The 12,706-nt window shown below is 41.6% G+C and overlaps 1 long non-coding RNA gene across 1 annotated transcript; it reads right to left on the bottom strand.

Moving 5' to 3' along the window:
- Positions 1 to 2,334: 2,334 nt before the first annotated feature.
- LOC125483024 lies at positions 2,335 to 10,170 on the bottom strand. Its single transcript, XR_007262018.1, has 3 exons — positions 9,863 to 10,170; positions 9,649 to 9,747; positions 2,335 to 2,753 (listed from the first exon to the last, which is right to left on the bottom strand). It is a non-coding gene; the product is annotated as an uncharacterized LOC125483024 (long non-coding RNA).
- Between the last annotated feature and the right edge of the window lie 2,536 nt (positions 10,171 to 12,706).

Genomic DNA, 12,706 nt, shown 5'->3' with positions numbered 1-12,706 from the left:
CATGCTACGGACGACAGAACTCAGTAAGGTGGAAACCGAGAACTTTGTAACAGTATGTTGCATGCCACGATATAATTATGACATCATGAGTGTATCCCTTAAAGGTATAACACTTATCTTTTGCAAGACGTAACACATCTCCCTTTTACCAAAGAAAAGAAATCCCCCTCAGACATACATCACTTAACACAGGCGTGCATTGTCAATGCTACAGTTATACAATCATGTGGAAAAATAGTTAACAAAATTAATAATTCACTAATAAATAGTTAATAGTTGTTATTGATAAAATTAACGTTGATACAACATTTTGGAGGTATCACAACTCATCCTGATCTGGTGATTGTATACTCATCTGAGAAGTACGTGTTAATCTAGGTTACACTTAGCTGACAGCTTGGTTGTCTTGCTGCTGATTGTTTTGCTCAGCATCATCACACAATGATCATTGTCAAAGTTTGCTCTCTTACTCGCTGGTTTCTGTTTCTTTCCCAGTAGCATCACGATCGAAACGGATTTTGTACAACCTGGCTGATTGTGTGTCTTTGAAACCCTTACTGGTTTCCATGTATCTGAATTTCTGACATGCATTGCTATGGTAGTTATTTATGTGCTCAGTGATCATGTATCTCTTTTATTCTCTTTTGTTTATTAAGAAGAATGTCTTGTGTCTCAAAATGGCTATATAGTATATCTAGGCAACATTGCCCTCAAGTTCTATTGGAGGTGATAGTCCCTTCTCCATTAGAAATGTTGCAGGAAAATGGGCATTGCAATACGAAAATCTAGCTCAATGCTTAATGAGCATGGATTTGATGACACACACATTATGTTCTGTTAGACAGTCTGAGTATAGATAGTTGAGTGACAATATAATATGGATCACTCCCAACTTAGCACACAACTTGAAATGGTTTGCCAGTGAATTGCAATCCATTGTCACATATCATCTGCTTTGTTTAATTTGGAGAAGTAATCTGTCACAAGGATGTAATTCTCCCTACACCATGAATAAATCGAATGTTATTTTTATCCAAAAAGTGGAAGGAACATTGTGTGGATGTAGCTGCTTACTCTGCTGCTGGGGTTGATACATTGGCATACCTTACGTGCAGTAATGAGTTTGCCCTTGTAAATTATTTTCTGTGATACACCAGATTCATCTCTATATGGCCAAAATGGATTAATCGACGTTCTTAGGAACCTCCTTAATGCTATCTGGTTTCTCTTCAAGAATAATCTTTTGCGGTTCTTGTAGTTATTGAACTTTGACAGTTGCCAATTGAGTTTGACTTATTATTGTCACATGTTCCAAGATGCAGTGAAAAGTGTTGTTTTGCATGCTATACTGGCAGATTGTTCTATACAAAGTGCATCAGGATAGTGGAACAGTGTGTAGAATACAACGTTACAGCCACTGGGAAGGTGCAGAGAGAGAGATCAGAATTAACATTCGAGATGTCCTTTCAAAAGTCTGATAACTTGCAGCTGTTCACACTAGCTCGGGCCAAAGTATAACAGATCAACCTTGACAGTGTGTTCAATCTCATTGTTGAGATCATGTCTGGAGCGAGAGGAACATCTTGGTCTTTGTGTGTGTTGGGTACTCTGCTCAGTATAACAGAATTAATCACCCTGGTACCTGGCTCATATCTTATTTCAAAGTCCTATCTTTGCACCTTGACAAGTGAATGTTGTAAACATGGTGCTGCACTTGGAGTTGGTTTACCCTAGATAATTTCTGGTGAATGATAGTTCATTTAAATGGTGAAATTATTGCTGAATAAGTACGTGTGAAATCACATGATTCCAAAAACCAGAGCTAAATGTCTTGCACTCTATATTAGAAGTGTTAGCTTATGCAGATGACAAGCCAGATGACAACCAAAAGCCGTAGTTTTCATGTCTTGCAAAACACAAACATCTAGGACTCTTTGCAATGCATCTAAACTCCAGAATTGTGTCTTTCCCTGGTATATGATATTACAATAGACAAGCTGTTGTCAACAGAGTTGAAAATATACATTGGTCATCAACTTGCCGCATGTAAGGGACATCCTTCTTGAGTAAATCTCTTAATGAAAACACCATTCTACGTAGCTGGGTATTCGTCATAAGAGGAATTTGAAAAATCTGAGGCAACATCACAGATGCTCCTTATTGTGTGGAATTGACTCCATAGGCACTCTAAACAAACCAGAAAATGTTGAGCTGTTCAATTTGAAAATGTCAATTCTTGTTGTTGTTCTGCAGCCATCACCAAGTGTAAGATATAGAAAGGCCCAAAAATTTTTTTTGATCACAATAGAAATGAATGATTTATTTATTGTCGCATATGTCTTAAAGTTACAGTAAAAATTGTTTTGTCACCACAATCCAGCACCATTTAAGTAAGAAATAAGAATTCATCTTTAGTTCAAATTGGGGTTTCAGGCACAGCTTCAGTGCTTCTGCAAGGTGTTCCAGTTCTCAAGGAGTCCTGCTCATGGAACAGCAGCAACAACACCAGTCTCCCAAGAGTCCCCACTCCAGCCACTGCAACCACCAAGAATCCAGGCTCTGCCGCTGCCTGGGGTACCCACTCTGGGCACTGCTGCCGCCAAAAGACCAGGCTCCGGGTTTACCACCACCAGGAGTCCAAGCTCCAGGCCTACTGCCAACAGGTGTCCAGGCTCCAGACACCACCACCACCACAAGAATCCCAGTTCATGCCACCGACACTGCAACCACTGCCCAGCCAACACCGCTCCAGCCTCAAAGATTAAAAAAGGAGAAAAAAGACAAAAATTACATGGAGAAAACAATGCCTCCAGCCTGAAGCCAGCAGACTCGGATGAGCCCGAACGTACATGCCGTGCCAGCGCCAACTTGGGCACAGCAACCTACCAATTTCCTGACCCTTGACCCAGCCCTGTCCAGGAGGGGGACAGTCCAAAGTGAGTATCAGGGAACCTCACTGAGCACGTCAGGGAACCTCACTGAGCTGTATCCGTTCTCTGACCCAATATTGTCAGCTGTACAAACATAGCCAAGTAGATTTTCAATAATGCCTTCCATTTGCTGCTGGAATAGATATAGGTTTACTAATAACTCAACTGGTAATAATCAGAAACTGTATCATCCAAGTAGCATCCACAAAATCATAATTACTTGGGGGATTCTTCTGCTAGATGGACAGAACAATAGCCATGCTTAGCATGTAGTTTCAAAAAAGAACCTAGTGCCACAGAATTATGGATATAATTTTTCCGGCGTCTGTATTTTTTGCCAATACTTTTTCATTTAGAGGTTGATGTGCCTTGCATCAAGGCAAACCCCAATTGTTCCTCTTTAAAAAGCACTGGAGCTACACCAATTCATGCGGTCGTCAACCTTCCAAATATATCACTTTTGTCCATCTCACTCAATTCCACTCGTAGCTTCTGCTAAAAGTGCACACTGCACTTCCTTGGAGAATCAATAAATGTGGTTGCATTGTCTTTGAAATATAATGCCATGTGACCCTTAAAATTAGCAACCGTATCTAAATTACCTTGGTACAGCCACTTGAGATCATTGACTGACCCGATCTCACCATTGTGGGTCTTGAATCTCATAAATGGTTGTGATGCTGAGATCTGTGTAGACTGGTACGGTGACAGCACGGTGGCTCAGTGGTTAGCACTACTGCCTCACAGCGCTAGGAACCTGGGTTTGATTCCAGCCTTGGGTGACTGTTTGTGTAGAGTTTGCACATTCTCCCAGTATCTGTGTAGATTTCCTCCGGGTGCTCTGGTTCCCTCTTACAGTCTAAATATGTGCAGGTTAGGTGGATTAGCCACATGAAGTGCAGGGGTACAGCGATGGGGTGGGTCCAGGAGAGATGCTCTTCAGAGGGTCAGTGTGGACTGGATGGACCAAATGGCCTGTTTCTACACTGTAGGGATTCTATGATAGTCCTGCCACTGCTGGACCATTGGCATCTGCCAGATAGGAGATTGCAGGAATTGAAGCTGAACTTGTACATTGGCACAGATAAACCGAAGATGTTCAGATGCTGGAAATCAGAAACAAAAACAGAAATTGCTAGAAAACGCAGCAGGTCTGGCAACATGTGTGGATAGAAAACATAGTTAATATTTTGGGTCCAGCGACTTTTCTTCAGAACGGTGCAATATATATTGGCACTGCATGAAATTGGTGATTTGTTGTAAGCGGTGTGACAATTTTTTGTAGGTTGTAGCGTGGAATGTCACTTGTTGGGGATCATGTCTTCTAGGATAGTTGCAAGTAATATGTTGGCACTAGCTCCTGTACCAGTTTTGGCTTTCAGTATGTGTTTACCTGCTATATAATGTTAATGGCCATAAAATCTCTTCACTTTATACTGCTGATGTGGTGAAAATATGAAAGACTTAGTCATCTTCCAAAGGATGTTTTTCAGCTTTTGGCTGTTCACTTTTTTGATATGTTTGTGTACAGTTGGACTATTCTCCATGCAGCCAGCATTGTAGTGTTGTAACACCTTCTCAGTTACCTGGATCTTCCTCTGGGAACTGACTTGGCTTTTGAAACCAGATTTGATTTTTTTTATTCACCCGTGGGATGTGGGTGCTGCTGGCTGGGCCAGCATTTATTGCCCATCCCTAGTTGCCCTTGAGAAGGAGAGCTGCCTTCTTGAACCACTGTGGCCCACATGCTGTAGGTTGACCCACAATGCTCCAGGATTTTGACCAAGCAACTGTGAAGGAACGGAAATATATTTCCAAGTCAGGGTGGTAAATGGCCTGGAGGGGAACTTGCAGATGGTAGTGATCACATGTTTCTGCTGCCTTTGCCCTCCTAAATAGAAGTGGCCATGGGTTGGTAGTTGCTGTCTAAGCATCATTGGTGAATTTCTGCAGTGTATCTTATAAATAGTACACACTGCTGCTACTGAGCATTGGTGCTGAAGGGAGTCAATGCTGGTGAATGTAGTACCATCAAATGTGCTGCTTTGTCCTGGATGATATCAAGCTTCTTGAGTGTTTTTGGGGGTGCACTCATCAGGCAAGTGGGGAGTATTCCATCACACTTGTGACTGTGCATTGTAAATGGTGGACAGGCTTTGGGGAGTGAGCGGTGAGTAACTTGCGACAGTATTGCTAGCCTCTGACTGGTTCTTGTAGCCAGTGTTTATGTGGCAAATCCAGTTGAATTTCTGGTCAATGGTAACCCCAAGTGTGTCAATAGTGGAAGATTCAGTGATAGTGACACCATTGAATGTTAAGGAGTGGTGGTTAGGTTGTCTGTTATTAGTGATGGTCATTGCATCATACAAATGCCAGGCAAACATTACTCGCAACTAATCAGCCCAAGCCTGGACATTGTCTAGATATTATTGCATTTGAACATGGACTGCTTCAATATCTGAGGAGTCACAAATGGTGCTGAACATTGTGCAAACATCAGTGAACATCCCCACTTCTGACCTTATGATGGAAGGAAGATCAGTTATGAAGCAGCTGAAGATGGTTGGTCCTAGGACACACCCCCAAGGAACTCCTGCAATGATATCATGGAACATATCTGTATATTTGTCCTTTGATGCCACATGCTTTGCAGATGTGAGGAAGTTTTGGAGAACCTCTGGGTTGCTGTGATAAATCTCATCTGTGACCAATCTTAGTGGTTTGATGCACTTTGCTGACCACAATAACAGTGTTATCCACAGCAAAAGCTTATAATTGATGTTGGCCTGCCACTGTGGCTTCATTATGGCATCCATCTTCTTGCAAAGGGTCATTGGTATAATACTTTCCCTTGTCCAGCTGATGTTTCCAGAAGTCTTTGATTGGAGTATAGGCAATTACAAACTCAATTAGCTATCTGCAAATATTTCTTCAGAGAAATCACACTTGTGCCCTTTTCCTGTAGCAATGGATGACAAAGTCATCAATAGACACTTGACGTTTCTGTTGGTATGATGTGCATTTGTGTATGTTAATTCTGATGTTGATTCATACCTCAAGCTGCACCTCAAGTACTCTCCGGATCAGCTCTGCATGTTTTTTCATTGTCCTCAGAAGGATCTCAGCCCTTCCTTGCTGATAGGAAGTAGAATATTAAGGGATCTCCCTGTCTCTTCACCAATCCCATCAGATCCTCCCTCTCTATTACTCCCTCCATTCACAGCCCCGCCCTTCCCCATCTCAGTCATGGAGCATTTGATAAAAAGGCAGGCAGAGTAAACACCTATGTTTCCACACAGGCTCTCGCACAGCCAAGGTTAGGCCTTAGTGAACAATCATTTAGGCCATTATCTCTTGTAGAAACAAACAAGTTTTTTTTTTAAAAAAAAAAAAAAAGGCCTCACTGTTCTCAGGAATTGGTCCAAGCTCCATGGCAGCTTTAGAACTTGCAACCCTAAAGTCTCATCTGGTAACCCCATTGGATGTCACAACCCATTGTTTGGGAAGCACTGTCTTTGAGGTCCATGCACTTAACAGGATTGGATTCTGCTGCAAAACAGACCACGAAAATCCACTGTTTGGTATTTATGCCCCAACCTCTTTGCAAAATGCAAGTATATTTTTTGGCATTTTGTTTTAACACAGTGTGCCCTGTAAATGCATTTGGAGATCACAGCTTCTGTGAAATTAATACTGTTAAAATGGACATCTTCCTTGAGAATATGACATGACTGAGTGGACGTTGTGCTGTTGACACTTTGCACGAAACCATCTCAGTTGCTTTATGTTTTTCACCTCAAGTGTTCAAACTTTACCTCAAGATCATAGTTTTTACCGTGTTTTGGCTCAGCTATGTAACAACGTTGCAATATCACATCCCATTTCAGGCCAGTAGCCCTCATATTCCAATTTCCATTGAATCAGTAGATCAACTGATAAAGATTAGATCCTGAAAATACCATGTGGGATATCTTGTTTGGCTGTAATTCATCTTTCTGCTGTTTTATTTCAAATGGGTTAGTGCATTTGTCAATTCAGCAAGTGTCCTTTCAATAATATCCTATGGTTACAATTCAGACCTTAAACAATGACATGTAATACATTAAAAATTGTATTTTATCAATGCACAGCTACAAAGAGATGAATACTTGTTAGCTATCACTAAAAAAGAATTTGTGGCTGTGTAGTGATAACTTATTAAATAAGTAAATTCTCACCAATAATCATTAATATGAGTTAATCAGTTCTAAACTTGTGATTTCACATGAATTCAAGAAATACAGTAAATCCTCTATCTGTAAAATCACAAATCCTGAATTTGTCTTTCTGCACCAAAAAAAAAGTAACAAAATTCATTAGTCATGGACAAAACTCGCATATCGGCAATTTTTTAACCTATTTGTAAACAAGCTCCACACTTGCAAATTTCATCATTCACAGGCATTCTCAAGAATGGAACCCTCACGGTTACGGAGGAATGACTGTAAGCCCATACTGCTTTGAAGTTACCATTCAGATATTAAAATAAACATCAAAATTTCTTGTTTGGATATTAAATAACCAACCAAAGACCAAAAATGTATTAGTTGCTGATCTACTAAATACTAACCTCTTGCCGTCAAATCACAATGCAAATAAATAATGAGGAGGTCTAAGTAAATAAAGTTATTGCTGTAGTTTGTCAATAACTGGCACAGAAGGTGCTGAGCCACAATCAATTAATATAGATTGACTAATTGATTCCTTTTGAAGGAGCCATTTATCATCCTTAAATTCACTCCTTCACAGTTGTGTGGGTTTATGAGAGAGGTTTCTCTGATTTGAGAGGTTGTATTTCAGTTTTCTAGTTTCAGGCTGAAGCCAGATTGACATGATTTAGAATAGAACATAGAATGCCTCCAGTGTGGAAACAGGTCATTTGGCCCATCAAGTCCACGCCAACACTCCAAACAGCAGAGCACCCAGATCCACACCCCTGCCCTATCCCTGTAACATTGTATTTACCATGGCTGATCTACCTAGCCTGCACATCCCTATCTATTTGGTGTCAGGCCACAGCAAAGTACAGAACCTGATCTGAGTGCAATTATTCTTTGTTGACATATTCTCGCACATACAGGTTTAGCATCTGCTTCAGTGTTTTTGAAACGTCAAACTGATCTTAGTAGTCAGTCTCACTATGCATTGTACTGAATCCATTTTACCCCCACCAGTCCTTTAAGAATCCCTTCAGCGATTGATCTTGTTACTTTTACAGCTGCCTCCCTGAAATTTAGTGATACTCAGATCCTACATAACTTGCCTTATAATCTCAGTTTTGCACTTAACTGGAGGAGTTCCCTAGTCTTCACACTGGCTGGTGTGGCTTTAAACATTAACCTTAAATAGACTCACAGGAAATGAATACCAGAAAATAACTTCATTTTTTTTGTTTACAAATTAACATCAAAGAGTTACTGCATCAGCCAGTCTGAAGTTGGAACTGGAGGGCACTTACAAAAATATTACATTAGAACACTTCAGAGGTCTGTTCCCCATTGCAAACCTTAATCTCTGAATAGAGTATTTTTTGTGTTTTTGTCATTTCAAGCCTTATCTTTACTTTGAACATCCTTGAGAAATACAGTTATACAAGGATGTTACTTGCTCTATTTGTTCCTCATTAGTGGAACATAGCAACTGGTGTAGTTACTTGGTCCATCGAAGCCTGCTTCACCATTCAATAACATGTCTGATCTGGCTGTGGTCTCAGCTCCACTGTCCTGTCAGTACCCCACACCCATTAACATCTCTGTCTATTGAAAACCTATCCAACTCAACCTTCAATAAATTTAAAGCCCTGGTCTCCACTACTATCCACGGAAGAGAATTCCACACTCTACTGACCCTCAAGAGAAAAATAATTCTCAGAACCTCTGTAATTAAAAGGGAAACCACACGTTGTTAAACTATGTCCCCTGATTTCAGTCTCCCCAGACATCCTTCCGTATCCCCTTATCCAATTACCTCAGGATCTTGTATGTTTCAATAAGATTCTCTCTCCTTCTTCTCAACTTCAATATAGGTCTAATCTGTTCAATCTTTCGTCATAATGAGTGAGAGAACCTTCTCTGAACTGCTTGTGAGGCAACAATATCTTCTTGAAATAAAGAGACAAAGACTGCACACTGTACTCTTGATATGGTCTCACCAATGGCCTGCAGAATCACAATGACACTTCCCTAATTTTATATTTCATTCGCTTTTCAATAAACACCAACATTCCATTTGCCTTCCTAATCACTTGTGGTACCTGCATACTAACTGTCTGTGATTCCTGTATCAGGACATCCAAGTACCTCTATATAAAACAATCTATAATCTCTCTTCATTTAAAAAATATACTGCATTTCTGTCCTCCCCACAAAATGGACAAGTTCCCAGCTAGCTCCATGTTATACTCCACCTGCCAACATGTTTTGCCCATGTACAGAACCTGTCTATATCCCCTTGCAGACTCTCCATTCTTTACTTTCCTACTTATCTTAGTGTCACCTGCAAATTTAGCAGCTGCAGTTTTATACCACCTCTATCCCAGTCATTGATGTAGAGTGAAATAATTGAGGACCCAGCACTGATCCCAGTGGCACTCTACTAGCTCCAGTCCCAAAATGACCATCTTTCTTGTTAGCTAGCCAATCCATGCTGATATGTTTTCTCCTACATAGTGTGCTCTTACCTTATGCAACAATCTTTGATGTGGCATCTTATCAAATAATTTTTAGGGGAATCCAAGTACATCACATCTGCCAGACACCTTTATCCACCATGAATGTTGCTTCATTGAAAAATTGTAACAGATTAGGCAAAAATGAAAGGTTTTAATCAGTTAATAAAGTCAAACAAGAATGCAACCTTCCAATTATTAAAAGATAGATGAGAAAAATACTCACCAACCAATCACTTATCCATTTCCTATGATGTAGCCTTTTCTTTTCTCCGAGTGCATTTGAGGGACTTCATTGAGCCAAACACCATTGGGTGTCTTATCCCTCTTGTGTAATTTTCAACTCCCACACTCATGGAGACTGACAAATTCAGAAAAAGAATTAATACCTCCATCTCCTCGACATCAGACTCCAAGATTCACACTGTCCCAAGCTGTTCTGATACATTCTTAATATTTTTCCACAGGAATAAGCAACAGATCATCCAGTGTACAATGGTATAATGTGTTTCACATTAGCTGAGCAAGAAGAAAAGGCACTTCTCACAAGTTAACTATCAAAATGGTAGGAGTTGACTGACCTATGTTATTTGTCACAATGAATCACAAACAACCTGTTCATAATTAGATTTTTCATATTATCTGATAGAAAATTGCATACCTTAGACAAGAGCAACAAAGATTCTCAATTTTAATGAGAGAAAGGCTTTTCTTCTGCTTAATAGATTTGTTAGAAGTATTGATTTTGGAATTAGTCATTTTCTTGCAGTATTCAACATTATTGCCAATTGTTCACTTTCTAAATTGACAGTGTTTCAGCCATGTTTCAGGTTGTTAGCATTTCACAAGGAAATCATGTTTATTTGACCGGCATTGGAGATTATCAATATGAAACAATCAAATCAATTGGAGAGCTTGCCTGCATCTTATCAAAATCAATCAAACTAGTTGTAGGGCAGACCTTGTCTCTCAGAGTAAGTCACATTGGTTTAAGGATGGGCTCTTGCTGAAATGCAGTTGTGTTGAAAAATGGACATCATAAGTGGAACTCTCTGAACAAAACACCCCCACTGACTTCCTGTCTTGGTTGAAACAACCTGTGCAATACCTCCCTTATCAATCCATGGTGACCAACCTACTGCCTGCCTTCCATCTCAGCACCTGATAATGGCACAACCTTCCTGAGAAAGATCCATAGGCAGGCAGTTTTTGTATAAAGGCATGGGAAACATGGGAATTAACTCACTACTGTAATTCATTCCTTGCAAAAGACATTACCTGTCAAATGGCAAGCTTTCAATTACCACAATAGGAGTGGTCCTTGGAAAACAGGTACACAATAAGCCAGAGTCACTGCATATCTCCAACACTAGGCCCTCAGTGCAAACCCCTTATGCATTTGTACAGAGACACAAATAATGCTAGGCATTATAGAGGATTGTCCCTCTACAGGCTAAGTGATGGACTAATCACCTTAAACTCAGCTTGAAAGGAAGCTATCTTCAGGATTTATATTTGCAAATAGTTTTTATAAAGAATGAGATTGGAGTCTGTCAAAAAAAATCATAATCAGTCATGCTCCTTTCTGTGAGATAATAAGATCTGCAGAAGCTGGAATCATAGGTAACACAGTGTGGAGCTGGAGGAATACAACAGGCCAGGCAGCATCAGAGGAGCAGGAAAGTTGACATTTCAGGTTGGGACCCTTCTTCAGAAATGAGGGAGGGGAAAGGGAGCTCTGAAATAAATAGACAGAGGAGGGCTGGGCCTAAGGAATGTAGGTGGGATGGTGATAGATGAGTGCAGGTAGGGAGTGGTGGGGAATGGTCAGTGAGGTGGGCGGGGTGGATAGGTGGGAGGGAAGATGGACAGGTTGTGTCAGGTCAAGGAGGCGGGGATGAGAGGGAGGTTTGGTCATGGGATGAGGCCAGGGTTGGGGAGATTTTGAAACTGATAAAGTCCACATTGAGACCATTGGGTTGTAGGCTCCCAACAAAGGTGGAATATGAGGTGCTGCTCCCCCAGTTTTCGGGTGGTGGTGGTGGTGGTGGTGGTGGTGGTAGTGGTGGTGGTGGTTTTGTTGTGACACTGGGGGAGACCCAGGATGGACATGTCACCCAGGGAGTGGGAGTGGGAGTTAAAATGGTTCGTGACCAGAAGGAGTTGTTGTTTATCGGGAACAGAGTGCAGGTGCTTTACAAAACAGTCTCCAAGTCTACGCTTGATCTCACTGATGTAGGGGAGGCCACATTGGGAGCAGTGGATGCAGTAGACCGAGTTGACAGATGTGCAGGTGAACTCCTGTTTAATGTGGAAGATTTGTTCGGTGCCTTGGAGGTGAGGGGGGAGGTGTAGAGCCAGGTGTGGCACTTCCTGTGGTTGCAGGGAAAGGTGCCGGGTGTGGTGGGGCTACTGGGGAGTGTGGAATGGACAAGGGAGTTGCGGAGAGAGCATTCCCTACGATAAGCAGATAGGGGTGGGGAGGGAAATATATGTTTGTAGTGGGGTCAGATTGCAGGTGGCGGAAGTGGCAGAGAATGATACGTTGGATACGGAGGTTAGTGGGCTGATATGTGAGGATGGGGGGTATTCTGTCTTTGTTTTTGTTGGGGGGAGGGGATGTGAGGGCACAGGTACAGGAAACGCAAGAGATGTGGTTGAGGGAATTTTCAACCACCGAAGGAAGAAAGTTGCAGTCCTTGAAATAGGAGGACATCTGGGATGTGTGGGAGTGGAACACCCCATCTTGGGATCAGACACAGTGGAGGTGGAGTAATTGGGAGTAAGGGATCACATTCTTGCAGGAAGGCAGGTGAAAGGAGGTGTAGTCTAGGTAGTTTGTGAGTTGGTGGGCTTGAAATAGATGTCGGTGGCAGATTCAGGCTCGAACTCTTTGACATCTCCTCCTACCGCCCCCTCAATCATGACCACAGCCCTGACCACCAAACCATCATCTCTCAAACCATTCACAACCCCATCACCTCAGGTGACCTCTCACCCACAGCCTCCAGCCTTATCGCTCCCCAAACCCGCACCACCCTTTTCTATCTCCTTCCCAAAATCCACAAAC

Source organism: Rhincodon typus, chromosome 4, assembly GCF_021869965.1.
Source record: "Rhincodon typus isolate 14 chromosome 4, sRhiTyp1.1, whole genome shotgun sequence".
NCBI lineage: Eukaryota > Metazoa > Chordata > Chondrichthyes > Orectolobiformes > Rhincodontidae > Rhincodon > Rhincodon typus.
The sequence above is the reverse complement of the archived record's forward strand: the minus strand, read 5'-3'. Positions and strand labels throughout refer to the sequence as shown.